We start from the raw sequence: 14,372 nt of genomic DNA on the forward strand, positions 1-14,372 counted from the left end.
TTGCCAGTGCCTTCTTCTTGTTTTTTTTAGCCACTAGAACAATAAGCCAAATATATTTCTGATCATTATATTGCAAATTACCCAGTCTCAGTTTATAACAACATGAAACAGATTAAGATAGAAAATCAGTACAAAGAAGTGGGGATGTAGCTATAAAAAAAAAAAACCACCTGAAAATGTAGATGTGCTTTTGGAACCGGGTAATGGGAAGATACTGGAAGTATTTGAAGGAGCAGGCTAGAAAAAGCAGTAAGGATAATTGTAGTGGGTGCTCAGAAGATAAAAGCTATAGGGAGAGTCTAAATCTTACGAATTCCTTAAATGGGTATGGTCAGAATATTAGTAAAAAGATGGACAGTAAATGCCATTCTGATGAGGTCTCAGATGGAAAAGGGAAACAAGTTATTGAACACTAGAATAAAAGCTTTACTAACTATATAGTTAGTTTCAAAGAATTTGACAACATTCTGTATGTGTCCTAGGACTTTTTGGAAGGCACAACTCAAGAGTGATGAATTAGGACATATGTCACAAGAAATTTCTAAGCAGAAAAATATTCAAGACATTGTATGGGTTTTCTTGACCACTTACAGTAAGATGAGACAAGAAAAAATAAATCCCATAAAGATAGAACTTAAAACTAAAAGGAAGCAGAAAGTAAAAATTGAAAATTTCAGCCATGACATGTAAAGAATAGAGAAGTGCACTTATGAGAGGAAACCAAAGGTGTGGCCAGGTGACCACATGCAAAAAATAAAATAAAATAAAATAAAATAAAATAAAATAAAAATTATTGTAGGTCCTGGCTCATACATTAGTGGCTAAGGAAACCAAATCACACATGGCTGACCATGGTTGAAATCCCAGTCCTTACAGCTTGAAAGTCATGGGGGTGTTGGGGGGTGGTGGTGCACATGTGTGAGTGCTCCAAATCCTATCAGGATGCAGAAATGTAGAAGAGATTACAACATGACCACACCTCATTGAAGAGGTACCCACTCCCTCTCTCTCTGTCTCTCCCTGGCAAATGCATGCACTCTCTAACAACTAAACAAACAAACAAAAAGATTAGTATGGACAGAAAAGAGCCAGGTACTGTCCATCAAGGCATTAGAGTGATGACCCAGAAGGCATGTCATAAATCTTCCAGGCAAACTAAGACCTCGAGGGCAAGGTTTCCATATAAGTGTCATTAGAACAGTAACATTCACTATGCTACACTGCCTCAAGTCCCTGCTACCCACTTGCCAGTAAAGCTCTCCTCAGTCACCCCGGGTATGCCTCAAGGGGGTCCAAGTGTAGCTTAGGCCACAGCTTCAGAAGGTACAGTGGCAAATTTCGGTTGTGTCCATGTGGTGTTAAGTCTGTAGACACACAGAATAAAAGAACTATGAATCAATGATGGGTCTGATCTAGATTTCAAAAGGATATTTTGGACAGTCTGGAGGTCTAGGTGGAGACTTATTGCAGGAACAGAGCTTCCAGAAAGAGTCCTCATCAGAGCAGTGTCTTGTGTAGTCATGGGAATAAGGCCACAGCAAAAATATCTCTTATTAGGGTACTGCCCAGTGGAGCAGTTAGAGAAGAAGATCCTAGATGCCAGAAATATATAGCTACCAGTGTGAAAATTCAACTTGAGAGAGCTGCAACCATGAGACTCCAACACCAGAAAGCTGAAGCACGTGCTAAGCCCAGCAAAACATGCAGGTGGGACAGCCTGAGGCCTTAAGGACCCCAGTGTATTCAAGATATATCCCATGGAGTGAATGATGATTTGGAGTCTTAAGATTTAATGGCTGTCTTGTTGGGTTTGGGGATTACTTGGGGCCTGGTATCTCTTTCTTCTTGCCTATTTTTCCCATTGGAATGGTACTTTTTATCCTATGCTTGTCCTGCCATTATATTTTGAAAGCACATAACTTGTTCTGACTTCATAGGTTCACAGCTGGAAAAAATTTGTTTCAAGTTGAATAATGCTTTGAGACTAATCCTTGTGAGACTCAGACCTTTGGACTTTGAGTTGGTACTGAAACCAGTTTAAACTTTTGGGTCTATTGAGAAGGATGGAATGTACTTTACATATGTGAAGAACAAGACATTAGAGTTGGGAGTGGAATGCAATAGTTTGAATGTATCCCCCAAAATTCATGTGTTGGAAATTCAATCCTCCAATAAAAGTGTTGAGATACAGGACCTTTAAGAGTTGATTAAGTTATTAGAACTCAAAACTTTATGAATAAATTCATGTTGTTATCACAGGAGTGGCTTTATTATTTCCAGAGTGGTTATAGAAGTTCAACCCTCCCTTGCATATTCTTGCTCCCTCATGCTCTCTTTTGCCACTGTGATTCCTTCTACATGTTATGACACAGGAAGAAGCCCTTACCATATGTGAAGCCCATGCTCTTAGACTTCCTATCTTCCAGAAACATAAGCCAAATAAGTTTCTGTTTATTATACATTACCCAGTCTCAAGCATCCTACTATAGCAGCACTAAATGGACTAAGACACTGTAAATTATCAGTGTGGGCAGTCTTTTATGTTGTCTTATGTCTGTCTTGAAGCAAGCTCTGACAATTCTGTGTATATCCCTCAAAGAAAATAGATAGACATTAATAAGAAATAAGCAATTCACAGAATATTTAGTTGAAGAAATAAAGATTGATTTATATAAATTGATCATAAAATTTTACTTTAAGATCTCCATCAAATATTTTCTACAACTCCTCCAAGCATCTCTCATTTAACTCCAATGACTGTTTTTTTTTCTGACTCTTCCTTCAAGTAATTGCTAATTTTAATTTTGGCCATTATCTTCCAAAGTACTAGCTCTTAGATCTTCCTATCAATAATTCTCTATTTCTTTCTCTCTTTACTATGCGAAACTGTTTGCAACCATAAGGCTCTTGTGATACTCAACTGCCACACCTAACAATTATAACTTCCTTCAAAGAAAAAGAGCTCTCTGTCACCATAGCCCATTCTTCAGATATGGAGAGATGTTTAAGAAAAATAAAATATGTATTTTTCCTATCATATATAATCATTTTGCATGGTTGACAGCACACATCACCCATTCAATATATAACAAGCACTATTATTGCTCATTTTATTCATGTATCTGTTCAAAAACACTTATGTTTTAAGTTTATTTATTTACTCCTTCCACAAGTGAGAGAGATCACCTCACCAAGGTCTTGGTGATACAATTCACCTCTAGCCTTAGTCAGCTCTAGATCATGGGCATAGGTATGCTGGCAGACTCAGGGACATCACAATGTAAAATGAGAATCGTTCTGTGCAAGTCAGCCTTGAAGAGTATTGTGTTTTACTGTCCAACCTCCCCATCACCAAATACTTATTATGTGATTACTATGTACTTAGCACTGTATAAGTCACTAAGGCCATGACTAAGAACAAAGTAGACTAAAACTCCCCCCCCCTTTATCTATATCACATTCTAATAGAAGGAAACAATTAGGGAAAAACACTTTATATAATATTACATAATCAGGGAGTAAGTACTAAGAAACAGTACATTGGGACAAGGGCATAGAAATGAAACTGGCTATTTATTGGGTTGTCGGAAAAGTCATGGTGCAATTTTAACTAAGTCATGACTTTTCTGACAACCCAGTAAAATAGAGTTATTGAGGAAAACTTCTTTGAGAAGGTAATTTGTGAGCTACGACCTTAGTGAAGTGAGCAAGTGAGAGTCACGTGGCACATGCAGAATATCTGCAAGAGGAAGTATCCAGCAAACTCTCTGAATCTAAACTTTTAGTTTAGAGTATTAGCTATTGGAACATAGGCTCTCTTCACTTAGTGACTAAGTTTCACTCCTATGGCTACGTCTTTAAGTTAATTGGTAAGTAAGTGAGGAGCGTAAAGGCGATGTCTTGTGCATCATGGAGCCACAGGGTATATATTTTTCAATAGGTTTCACACAATACCACACTGGAATACTGTCCATACAAAAAGCATACATTAGATAAGTGCCAGAAAGCAATGAGAAACACCACAACACAGTAATATAAATCCAGTGTAACCATTTTTATTTATTCTGAATACAACTATGGGTACATAATAAGGTAAAAATGTATAAACTAAATATATAGTCTTGTGTAATTGCTAACACTTCATATAATTTCATGTAATAAATACTGAATAACTTTGAGAGTATGACACACTGAGAAATGGGATCCCCAAGTCTCACACAGACTGAAAAAGTGGATTCCTCATGATGGAGAACTGATGATTGTTAAACAGGTAGATCATTAAGTGAGGAGGGCTTGTACTTCATTTTACTCAAAGCAAAAAGTCTCTTTAAAATAGCCTGTCTAGTCTTGAACATATGCATGTATATCTGTATGTATAGATGAATATATATATACATGTTTACATGGACACAAATGCAGATCTATATTTTAAAATATTTTCTAAGATAATCTTTTGAAAAGATAATCACATGGTCATTCTTCACAATACATATATATTTCATATACTTCCTATTACAGACATCATTTAAGTGTTTGTAATACTTCATGGGATACTCCAAAAAAAAATAAAAAGTATGTAAAAATCTCTGAAAGTCAGAAATATGTGTGAAATCAAGGACAAAGTCTGTCCACTACTAGTGTCATTGCTTGTTTGAGCCCACCGCAAGATATGCTTCATCCAGAGAACACTCAAACTTTGTGTCACACCAAGAATCATTATGTGGGGAACCAGCAGTTAGGGTAATGGCTATGTTGCTGGACTCCCACGTAGTCGACCGCGGTTCGCATCCCGGACCTGGTGGCTTAAAACTCACGCTGGGCGCGTGTGCGTGCGTGCCCAAGATCCCGAGAGGAGAATGGAGGAGAAGGGATTGCAGCGTGACCATCCCCCCTGGGGGGTGATTTCTCGCTTTCTATCTCTCTGTCTCTCTCTGTCTGTCTGGCGAGTGCACGCGCCCTGTAGCGAAAATCTCTCCAAAAAAAAAAAAAAAGAATCATTATGTGGAAAAAGGAAAACTTAGGTGGTGCCAGTCGTTGACTATATAACCAAATACCCTGTTGCTAGACAATGATTCATACTCATTTTGGCTATTTTTTATTGGTAGGTATACTGATACAGCCTTGTTTTTGCAAAACTAATTCTAAGTCACCTCTGTACAGCATTCCCCAAACATTTGAAATTTAGTGTCTGACATAGAACTTATTAAACATAGCAGATATTCCACAGGTGAAAAACTCAGTCGCAGCATGTTGGAACAAAGCAATACGTTTTTTTTTTTTCTTTTCTTTTCTTTTCTTTTTTTTTTTTTTTTTTGCTAGAGAGGGTCTCTGTGGTGGATACCTGATTAACTGCTAATACCTAAAATTGCGTGAATGGGGAGGCAATTGAAACGCAGTCTGTAAACTTGCGTTCATCTGACAGGGCTTGAGGCAGGGGACTGCTGTTGATGGGTAACAAGTTTATAAACAAGAGTTACCACATTACCAAATTAAAACACAGGAAGGCACATTCAATTTGAACTTCAGATAAATGGTGAACACATTTTTAGTGTAAGTATGTCTCAAACATTGTATAAGGCATACTTATGCTAAAAAGAACCTTTGTTTATCTGAGATTCAAGTTTATCTAGGCTTCTTGTATTTTATTAGGATATCCTACTCACAATCTATGTTCCATATTACAAGGCTGAGCCAAGTTCTGAAGAGCACAGGTGAAAGAAGCCTAAGTCTGGATATCTGGAGTTTATACAAACCTGGCAAGGGGATGATGACAATTGTGTTTACCATGTGCAAGCACAAGCTGATTGCTTCATTTGCATTATCCCATTTAGCCTTCATAAAAATCCTCTCACCAAAGTAATATTATAAGGAAAGAGATTTAGTTAGTAAGCGCTGCAGAACTAATGAATGGTGGATCAGGATTTTGAACCCTGGAAATCTGTCTCCAGAGTTCAAAACCCTCATCCTGGAGATACTACTATCCCAGTCAGGAGTAAGACTCAGAAGATATTATCTGAAGAAAGAGGGAAACTTTATTGAGAGAAAGAGAGACTGGGGTTCTGAAGCCAGGTGCCTCAGCCCACCCAGAAGGAAGGGGATGTCTTTTATCGGGTAATCAAACTATTTGGGAAGACTGTATATGCATGACTGATATGAAGGAAGTTTGGCACAGTGAGATAAGCATACATTAAATATTTGGCGTGTCTTTTTGATCCATTTCTAGGGAGTTAGACCTCCCAGTACTCACTTTGGGTCTTTATAGGCTATTTCCTAGGTCAATGTGACCTTGCAGTAACAGCACCTGGAGTGTGGGCTCTTGCCAAGACCAATTATGCAGAAGTATAACCTTGGAGCAATGCCAGATGCGCTGAAGAGAGTTTTACTGTATGGGACCTCACAAGTACCTCCCATTTTGGTTCAGGGTTATGACAAGGGTATTCTTACAGAGTAATGGAAAGATTCTAGGTTCTAATCTTTTGGATTTGTTGAAGAAATATGATGATTTTTAACATCAAGAAAGGATTAGAATTTTCTAATATGACTATTTAGAGCTCTTCTAAATTAGCCCCTGCACCTGGGTTTTGTTAAAAAAAAAAAAAAGTGGCTCTACAGTATTTTTAGGTATCATACTATATATATATATTTTTTTTTTGAGAAGTTTTTTGCTATAGAGCACGTGTACTCGCCAGATAGAGAGACAGAAAGTGAGAAATCAACCCCCCAAGGCATGGCCACGCTGCAATCCCTTCTCCTCCATTCTCTCGGGATCTTGGGCACCCAGACACACACGCCTGTGTGAGTTTAAGCCACCGGGTCTGGGACTCAAACCACGGTGGACTATATGGGAGTTCAACGACATAGACATTGCACCAACTGCTGGTCCCCCGGTATCATACTATATTGATAAGTTAATGGTGTCATTTAATACTCTTGAGTTTTTCTTTCTATTAGACTGACAAGTATACACTTGTTGAACACTTCCTTTTCACCCATTTTGTGCAAATCACTATGCTAAGGGCTATTGAAGAGTACATAGATAAGTCATAGTTTTTCCACTGAGGGAATTTACAACTTAATTAGAGAGCGAGACATGTAAAGAATGAACTCTTCAAATGCCAGGCAATGTGAAATACAACCTTCAACAGAAGTACAAAACGAGTACATTGGGAATACATAGGATAGTAGATTCCCTTTGAGTGAGAAAGGTAAAAGATAAGAGAGCAGAAGGCAGGGACACAGCAGAAATAGAATGACAAAGTTTAAATAAAAGATAAAATAAAGTCAGGCACAGTCACTGTGGTGCACGCTACTAAGAGGCTATGCCCCACAACCTGGGACCACATGGGAGGCCCAGGTTTGATTCTTGTTCCAGATGGGCCAGATGGGGTGGCAGCATGTACCACAGTCCACAGTCCTAGCCAATCCCCAGCCCCCACTCTTAGCCACTCTGGACTCTGGAGGCCAAGACAGGAAGGTAGGAGGATTGTGAGCTTGACCTGGCCACATAAACAGACTGTCAAAAAAAAAAAAAAGAAAAGAAAAGAAAAGAAACACATACATGATGATACATGATGAGGTGTACCTGAAGTCCTAGCTGGAAGGCCGAAGCAGGAAATTCATGACATAGAAATATCCTGTCTTTTAAAATAGATAACATATTATTGAGCTTTGCTATTTAATGACAACGGCTTTCTTTGTGAAAAGAGAGATATGCTGGGAACCAGCAGTTAGCGTAATGGCTGTGTCGCTGGACTCCCACGTAGTTGACTGTGGTTCACGTCCCGGACCCGGTGGCTTAAAACTCACGCCGGGCACATGTGTGTGCGTGCCCAAGATCCCGAGAGGAGAATGGGGGAGAAGGGATTGCAGCGTGACCATCCCCCCAGGGGGTGATTTCTCGCTTTCTGTCTCTATGTCTCTCTCTGTCTGTCTGGCGAGCGAAAATCTCTCCAAAAAAAAAGAAAGAGATATGCTTAGAAATGTATATCTTCCCTGAGATTTCTTCTTTCCATTGTGGAATCTGTCTATACTATGCATACTGAGGATAGTGATCTATTATTCTCGATTCAGAGAATCCTTGCTACAAATGCTAGGAACTTTGCAACCACAGCATAGACAAATGACAGCCATAATAATTTTTAAAAAGCTCTGAAATTTAAGTCATGAAAATAAGTTTGTAACATTAGAGAAGATTTTTGAAACCTCTCTGTGCCTTAACTAGCCCCTCCCACCCCCATAACAAGTTTAGTTACTTCACAGGGTGGTTTTGAAGATTACATAATACACATCAATCACTTAGCTAAAAAAATCTCAAATAAATTACTATTTACTAGAATATAAACTCCATGTGAGTAGAGAATTTTGTTTCATTTTTTTTTCACTGCTGTACCCCCAAACAAAAAAACAGCTTTGGGCACATAACAGATGGTCAATAAATAGTTTTGGAATGCATGGAATTAAGTAGTGGAGGTGTTATAAATACCCTCTGTTTACCTTCATGGATAAGTGCTTATGAAAGATGATTATCTCAGAATTTTGGCCTCTTCACAAATCCATCTGTGTTTATAGTTTATGGTCCAATCATTAAACATGCATCTGTATACCAAATACTTAATCTATTCCAGTACAGAAGGTGGCTGGGATAAGATTAAGTCTTGATCATTGTAGATGCTGAGTTATTCAGTAATTTCTTTATTCATTACTTAATTTAACTGATCATATATAAGGTGCCAGGCACTAAGGAGATGCTAGATAAATGAAGATAAATAAGGTGTTATTTCTAATTTAGAGGCACTTTCAGCTTGCACGGACTCAGAAGGAAAAATATTATTGCAATATATATTATAACTGTGACACAGAAAGATAGACGTGGTGGTGGAACCAGGGATGGAGGGAGTAGGGATGTCTGGAATGATCGATCTGGATTCTGATGGATGAGGAGGATAAGAACAAGTGATTGAAGGCAGAGAGGTCATGTATGCCATGGTTAATTGAAGAAAAACTTTTAGGAATACTAAATTTTAAAAATCAGGTATTGACTCAGTCATCGTGGTGTGCAGACAGTGCCAGTGACTGGGAGGTTGGAAGATTAGTGGGAGGCCTGAGTTCAATTTGCAAGCCAACCTGAACAGGACAAGTACTGTTTTACACACTCATAATTGTAGCTAATTTAGAAAATGATCTAGGCACAGTGAGTCCCTGTCAACAATACTCATCTCTGTGTCTCTCTCTTTCTCTCTCATAAAAGAAGAAAAAAGATACGGTTTTCTCAAGACAAAGCTTTTAGTTGGTGAAATATCATGGCCTTTCACCTATCCTTCTCTTAAGTCTATTATTTCACCCTGTCCCTCTTTCTATAACTCTGATAAAGAGCTGAATAAGTCATCCATGGCAGTGTGTCAGATAATTCATAAGGTTTTAGAGGCTACTTCTTTTATTTTTATTAGTGTTTTAAAGGGAGACTAAGATAATCACAGATGAAAGGGAAGAAACATCAATGGGCAGACATTAGTAAAGCCTGAATTCAAAACTTCCTGACTTGCTCTCCTGACTCCCTAGATCTTACCACTGAGACTGATTTTTCTTTGCCTCAAAAATTCCTTTTCAGGGAACCAGCAGTTAGCATAATGGCTATGTCGCTGGACTCCCACGTAGTCGACCGTGGTTCGTGTCCCGGACCCGGTGGCTTAGAACTCACGCCGGGCGCGTGTGCGTGCGTGCCCAAGATCCCGAGAGGAGAATGGAGGAGAAGGGATTGCAGTGTGACCATCCCCCCTGGGGGGTGATTTCTTGCTTTCTATCTCTCTATCTCTCTCTGTCTGTCTGGCGAGTGTATGTGTCCTATAGCGAAAACCCCTCCAAAAAAAATAATTCCTTTTCAGAAACACACATGGAGTTAAACGAAATCTGGATCTAAATGTATGCTAAATGAAGTTTAATTCTGCTGGGGCTGTATTTTTCTAAGTGTTTAGAAATCTTTATCTAAATCTCTTAAAGCCTAGTTCCCCAGCTTGGATGCTCCTGAACCGTGGTAAGGATGATTCCACTATGTTTATCAGCTCCAGGGTAATATATGTGACACTTTCAGGCAACCAATGACACAATTTCTCCATGTGTTATTTGAGAAAATAATAGTTTTGTCATTTTTCTGAGTGTATAATGATGTTGAAATAATTTACTTACACCATGCAGCCTAGCTTGCCTGAAACCATACTGTTGGTTTCTTCTGGAAAAACAATCTCACAAATATAGAAATGGTCATGCAAACAGAGTCAGAGAGGAGCTTTCTGATGGTCAGCAGAGATGTTTGGCAAAATAAAAGGAGCTACATTTTTCTAGAAATAGAAATACTAACTTTAATTCCAAAAGCATGATCTCAATAAACTCCAATCAAATTCTTCAGATACACTTTGAACTCCACTTTTTCCACACCTCCATCCATCATGGTACAATAAAGGTATCAAAAGCCATTATTTACACGTTTTTGCCTTGTGAAAATTTTGAACTATTAAATTGAAGGTATGATAAATAAAATAAGGTTTTCCATACTGGAATTTGGCTCATTCTCATACACAACTGAAACCATAACAATGAAACTCAAAGTATAATGAAGGGGGAGAGACCAATTTTAATTGAAACTTTGCATAAAACCTCATAAACACTATGATCTTGCAGTGCATACCAAATAATATGTGTATACCACATCTAAAGTAATGGTTGACAATAACGCCATAGCTCCAGAAAGAATGCTTAAGGTGACAAACCTTTCATATTTGCCTGAAGGTGATACTGTATTAAAGAGCAGCCTAAGAGCCCAGGAACTTCGGTTGATTACAATTTCAGTCATTGTTTTACAAGCACAGGTGCTATCCTTGGTCCCAGGTCCAATGTAATCGATAGAAACTTCTTTTTCTCATTTACTCTTTTAAAATTTTAAAGAATTGTTTTTCTTCTTTAGACAGATCTTTATGAATGTCAAATTAATTTTCTCTGTTGTAACCAAGTTTGACCTTACAATGATGTACTCTTCTAAAATATTAAAGAAATAGCACCACCAAATTCTTTCTTGTCTCATCAAAGGTCACATTGGAAATTGGTTGCAGAGTCAGGAATGGAGCACAGGTTATTCAAATTCTACTCAACAGCAAACTACACTCATCTTTATTTTAGAGTTATACAGAGTATCACGTGGGTGTTGCTATCAGGGATGGGAAGCAAAGGTAAAAGGAAGAACAAGATATAGTGATTCTTTATGTATTAACGAGTTATTGATCTTTCAGAATGTGACTGCTCAACAGGGGTTATATCATCTTTAAGGGGACAAATATTGGAGCTTTGGGGTGAAATTTTCATGGGTAGTTAATTAAGGAAGAAAAAACGTCTAATAAAGCTTCTTCTAGGAGAGCAATAACAAATAAACAAACAAAAAGGTTCAGAAACACCATTACAGAACTTTTTTTAAAAAGGTTTTTGCCATGGGCAGGGTATGCTCTATGGAGAGAGACAGAGAGAAGCAGAGAGAGGAAAAGTGAGAAATCACTCCCTAAGGGGGCTGTCGATACCACAATCCCTTCTCCATTTTCCTCTCAGGATTTTAGGTACACACACAAGTGCCTGGTATGATTTTTCAAGCTGCCAGGTATGGGAGTTGAACCACAGTAGGAATCAAGCACCTGAACCACATGCCATCTGCTGGCCCCCTTACAGAATATTTTTTAAGTCTCAGTCATGCAAAAAAAAAAAAAAAAAGTACTGAGTGTGTGAATGAGAGCCATGCAGCAAAAGAGTATGAAGTAAGGAGAAGTTTCTTCATTTCATCATGTGTCCAGAGTTATTTACAGTTACTTATTCTATCAGAATAAAGGATAACCTGGACTTTCATTGTTTGTGTATTCTTATGAGCAGACACATAAAATATCCTCCATGATACCCACCCTCTTTCTCTTTCCTGGAATCTGGATATAATACATAAATATGATGGCGTATCACTCTCATTAGTATGTTATTCCATATTTATGCCATATAGCAAAAAGAGGTTTTTTTGTTTGTTTGTTTGTTTTTTTCAGTTTGCCGTAGGGTGCATGTGCTTGTAAGAGAAAGAATAGAGAGAGAACATGAGAAAGTACAACTCATGAGGAATGGTCTCACCACAATCCCCCTTCTCCATTTCTCCCTCCTTTCAGGATTTTGGGCATGGCACACATGTACCTGGTGTGTTTTTTAAACCACTGTCTCTTGGATTCAAACCATGCAGTTATGTGGGATTTGGCAGTGTTAACCACACTTCACTGGCTACACCAAAGGGAAGAAGTTTTTTTTGCAAATGTAATTAAGGTCCCTAATCAATTGAGTTCAAAATCATTACAAGGGAGTTTGTCCTTGATCAGTCTGACCTAATCAGATGAGCCTTTTAAAAAGAGACCTTTAGACCTTCTGGTCAAAGACTGGAAACAGAAGAGAAGAGCTCCTTCTGATCCTGAGGAACCAAGGCTCCATGAATTTTACAGATGCAAAAAATTAATTCTGCCAACAACTTGAATGATCTTAGAAGCTAAATTACAAAATTCAGATGTAGAAACAGTCATGAAGCATTTAAGCTTTGTGAGATCCTAGAAGGTCCAGTTAAACTGTGGCCAGCCCCCAACCCATGAAAATTGTGAGATAATAAATGTTTGCTGTTTTAAGTCACTAAATCACTGGCAGTTGCTTACACAAGAAGAGAAACCTAATAGGTACTGAAAAAGAGTTAAGGTAGAAGAGTTTCTTGGTGTTTTTATTCTCTCCACATTCTTCCAGAAATCTCAGATATTATTAAGCATCATGTATTTTTATCTTGCCAGAAAAGCTATGCTATTTCATTCCATTTTCCTTCTAAATTTAACATTTTGGTCCTCAAATTAGAGAAAATAAATTTTATGCCAAAAATCTTCTGAGATTCTTCATCTGTACTTAAAACTTGTGAAATTGTTCTTAGAGAAACCAGAGTGATCACATTACTAATTTTAAGTGTTCGTTAATTTTCTTAACCTTTACTCTCAGGCTGCTACACTATTTCAAACATGTGATGAAGATCTTGGAATCTAGCTAATTCCACTGCTTACACATCTGGCGTGGAATTTGCTCTAAATTGTCCTCAATTCATATTATTCCTGACTCCATCTGGAGCAGCCTGACGTTACCACCTTCCTTGACCTTGGATGAATGACTAAGTTAGTATACTGGCAACCTCATATACTACTGGCAATATACCTCATATTGTTGTCCTTGGCCATGAATGTTAGTTTTGGATTTCAACATGATTGGACTAAGGAATGGCTAGAAATCTGATAAAGCATTATTCTGGGTGTGTTCTTGGTGATGTTTCTAGAGGAGACCAGCACACAACTCTGAATAAACTAGGTGTGGAAGATCTGCCCTCAATGTGAATGAGCACAGTTCCATCAATAACAGGTCCAGAGAGAACAAGTATAGAATCATGGGTTCTTCTGGAGAAAGAGCAACATAGACACATGCTCCTTTGCACGTTAGAAATCAAGGCTCACCTGCTTTTGGACTCTAGGATTCACACTACCACCACTCCCACTCCAATTTCTCAGACTTTGAATTGTATCATTGGCTCTTTGCCTCTGAGGCCTTCATTCTTGGACTGAGTCATACCACCAGCGTCCTAAGATCTCCCACTTATGACAGACTGTTCTGGAACTTCTCAGCCACTCTAACTATGTGAGCTGATTCTTACAATACATGCCCTCTGATATATCTATACATATACTGTTGTTTCTGTCTCCCTAGAAAGACCAATATACTTGATCATTTTCCAAAATACAAGCCATGCTCCGCAGCTTGTTCTATTTTCTCTGTGCTTCCTCTCTCTTGCCCCAACCTCTGCATATCTTCTTTACTGCCAAAAAATTGTCATAATATCCTCTGACTTTTCCTGCTTTAAATGAAACTTGGTTGTGCTCCAAGCTTGGTACCTTCTCAGCATCTCTGTCTAGTACAGTTTGTTCATTCTTTCACTCCTTAATTACCTCAGGTTTAAAAGTTATAATTGGTGTCTGTCTTAGTCTGTTCAGGCTGCAATAGCAAAACTCTAAACTGTGTAACTTATAAACAATAGAAATTTCCTTCTCACAGCTCTGAAGGCTAGGAAGTTCATAATCAAGGTGTCAATGGACTTGGTGTCTAGTGAAAGCCCACTTTCTTGTTACAGATGGCACCTTCTAGCTGTGTCTTCTTGTGGTAAAAGAGGCAGATAGCGCTCTTGAGGGGTTTTTTTTGTTTGTTTTTGCTGTAGGGCACATGTGCTTGCCAGACAGAGAAAAAGTGAGAAATCATTCCCCAGGATAAATGGCCATGCCACAATACCTTTG

Source organism: Tupaia chinensis, unplaced genomic scaffold, assembly GCF_000334495.1.
Source record: "Tupaia chinensis unplaced genomic scaffold, TupChi_1.0 Scaffold142219_1, whole genome shotgun sequence".
Classification (NCBI taxonomy): Eukaryota; Metazoa; Chordata; class Mammalia; order Scandentia; family Tupaiidae; genus Tupaia; species Tupaia belangeri.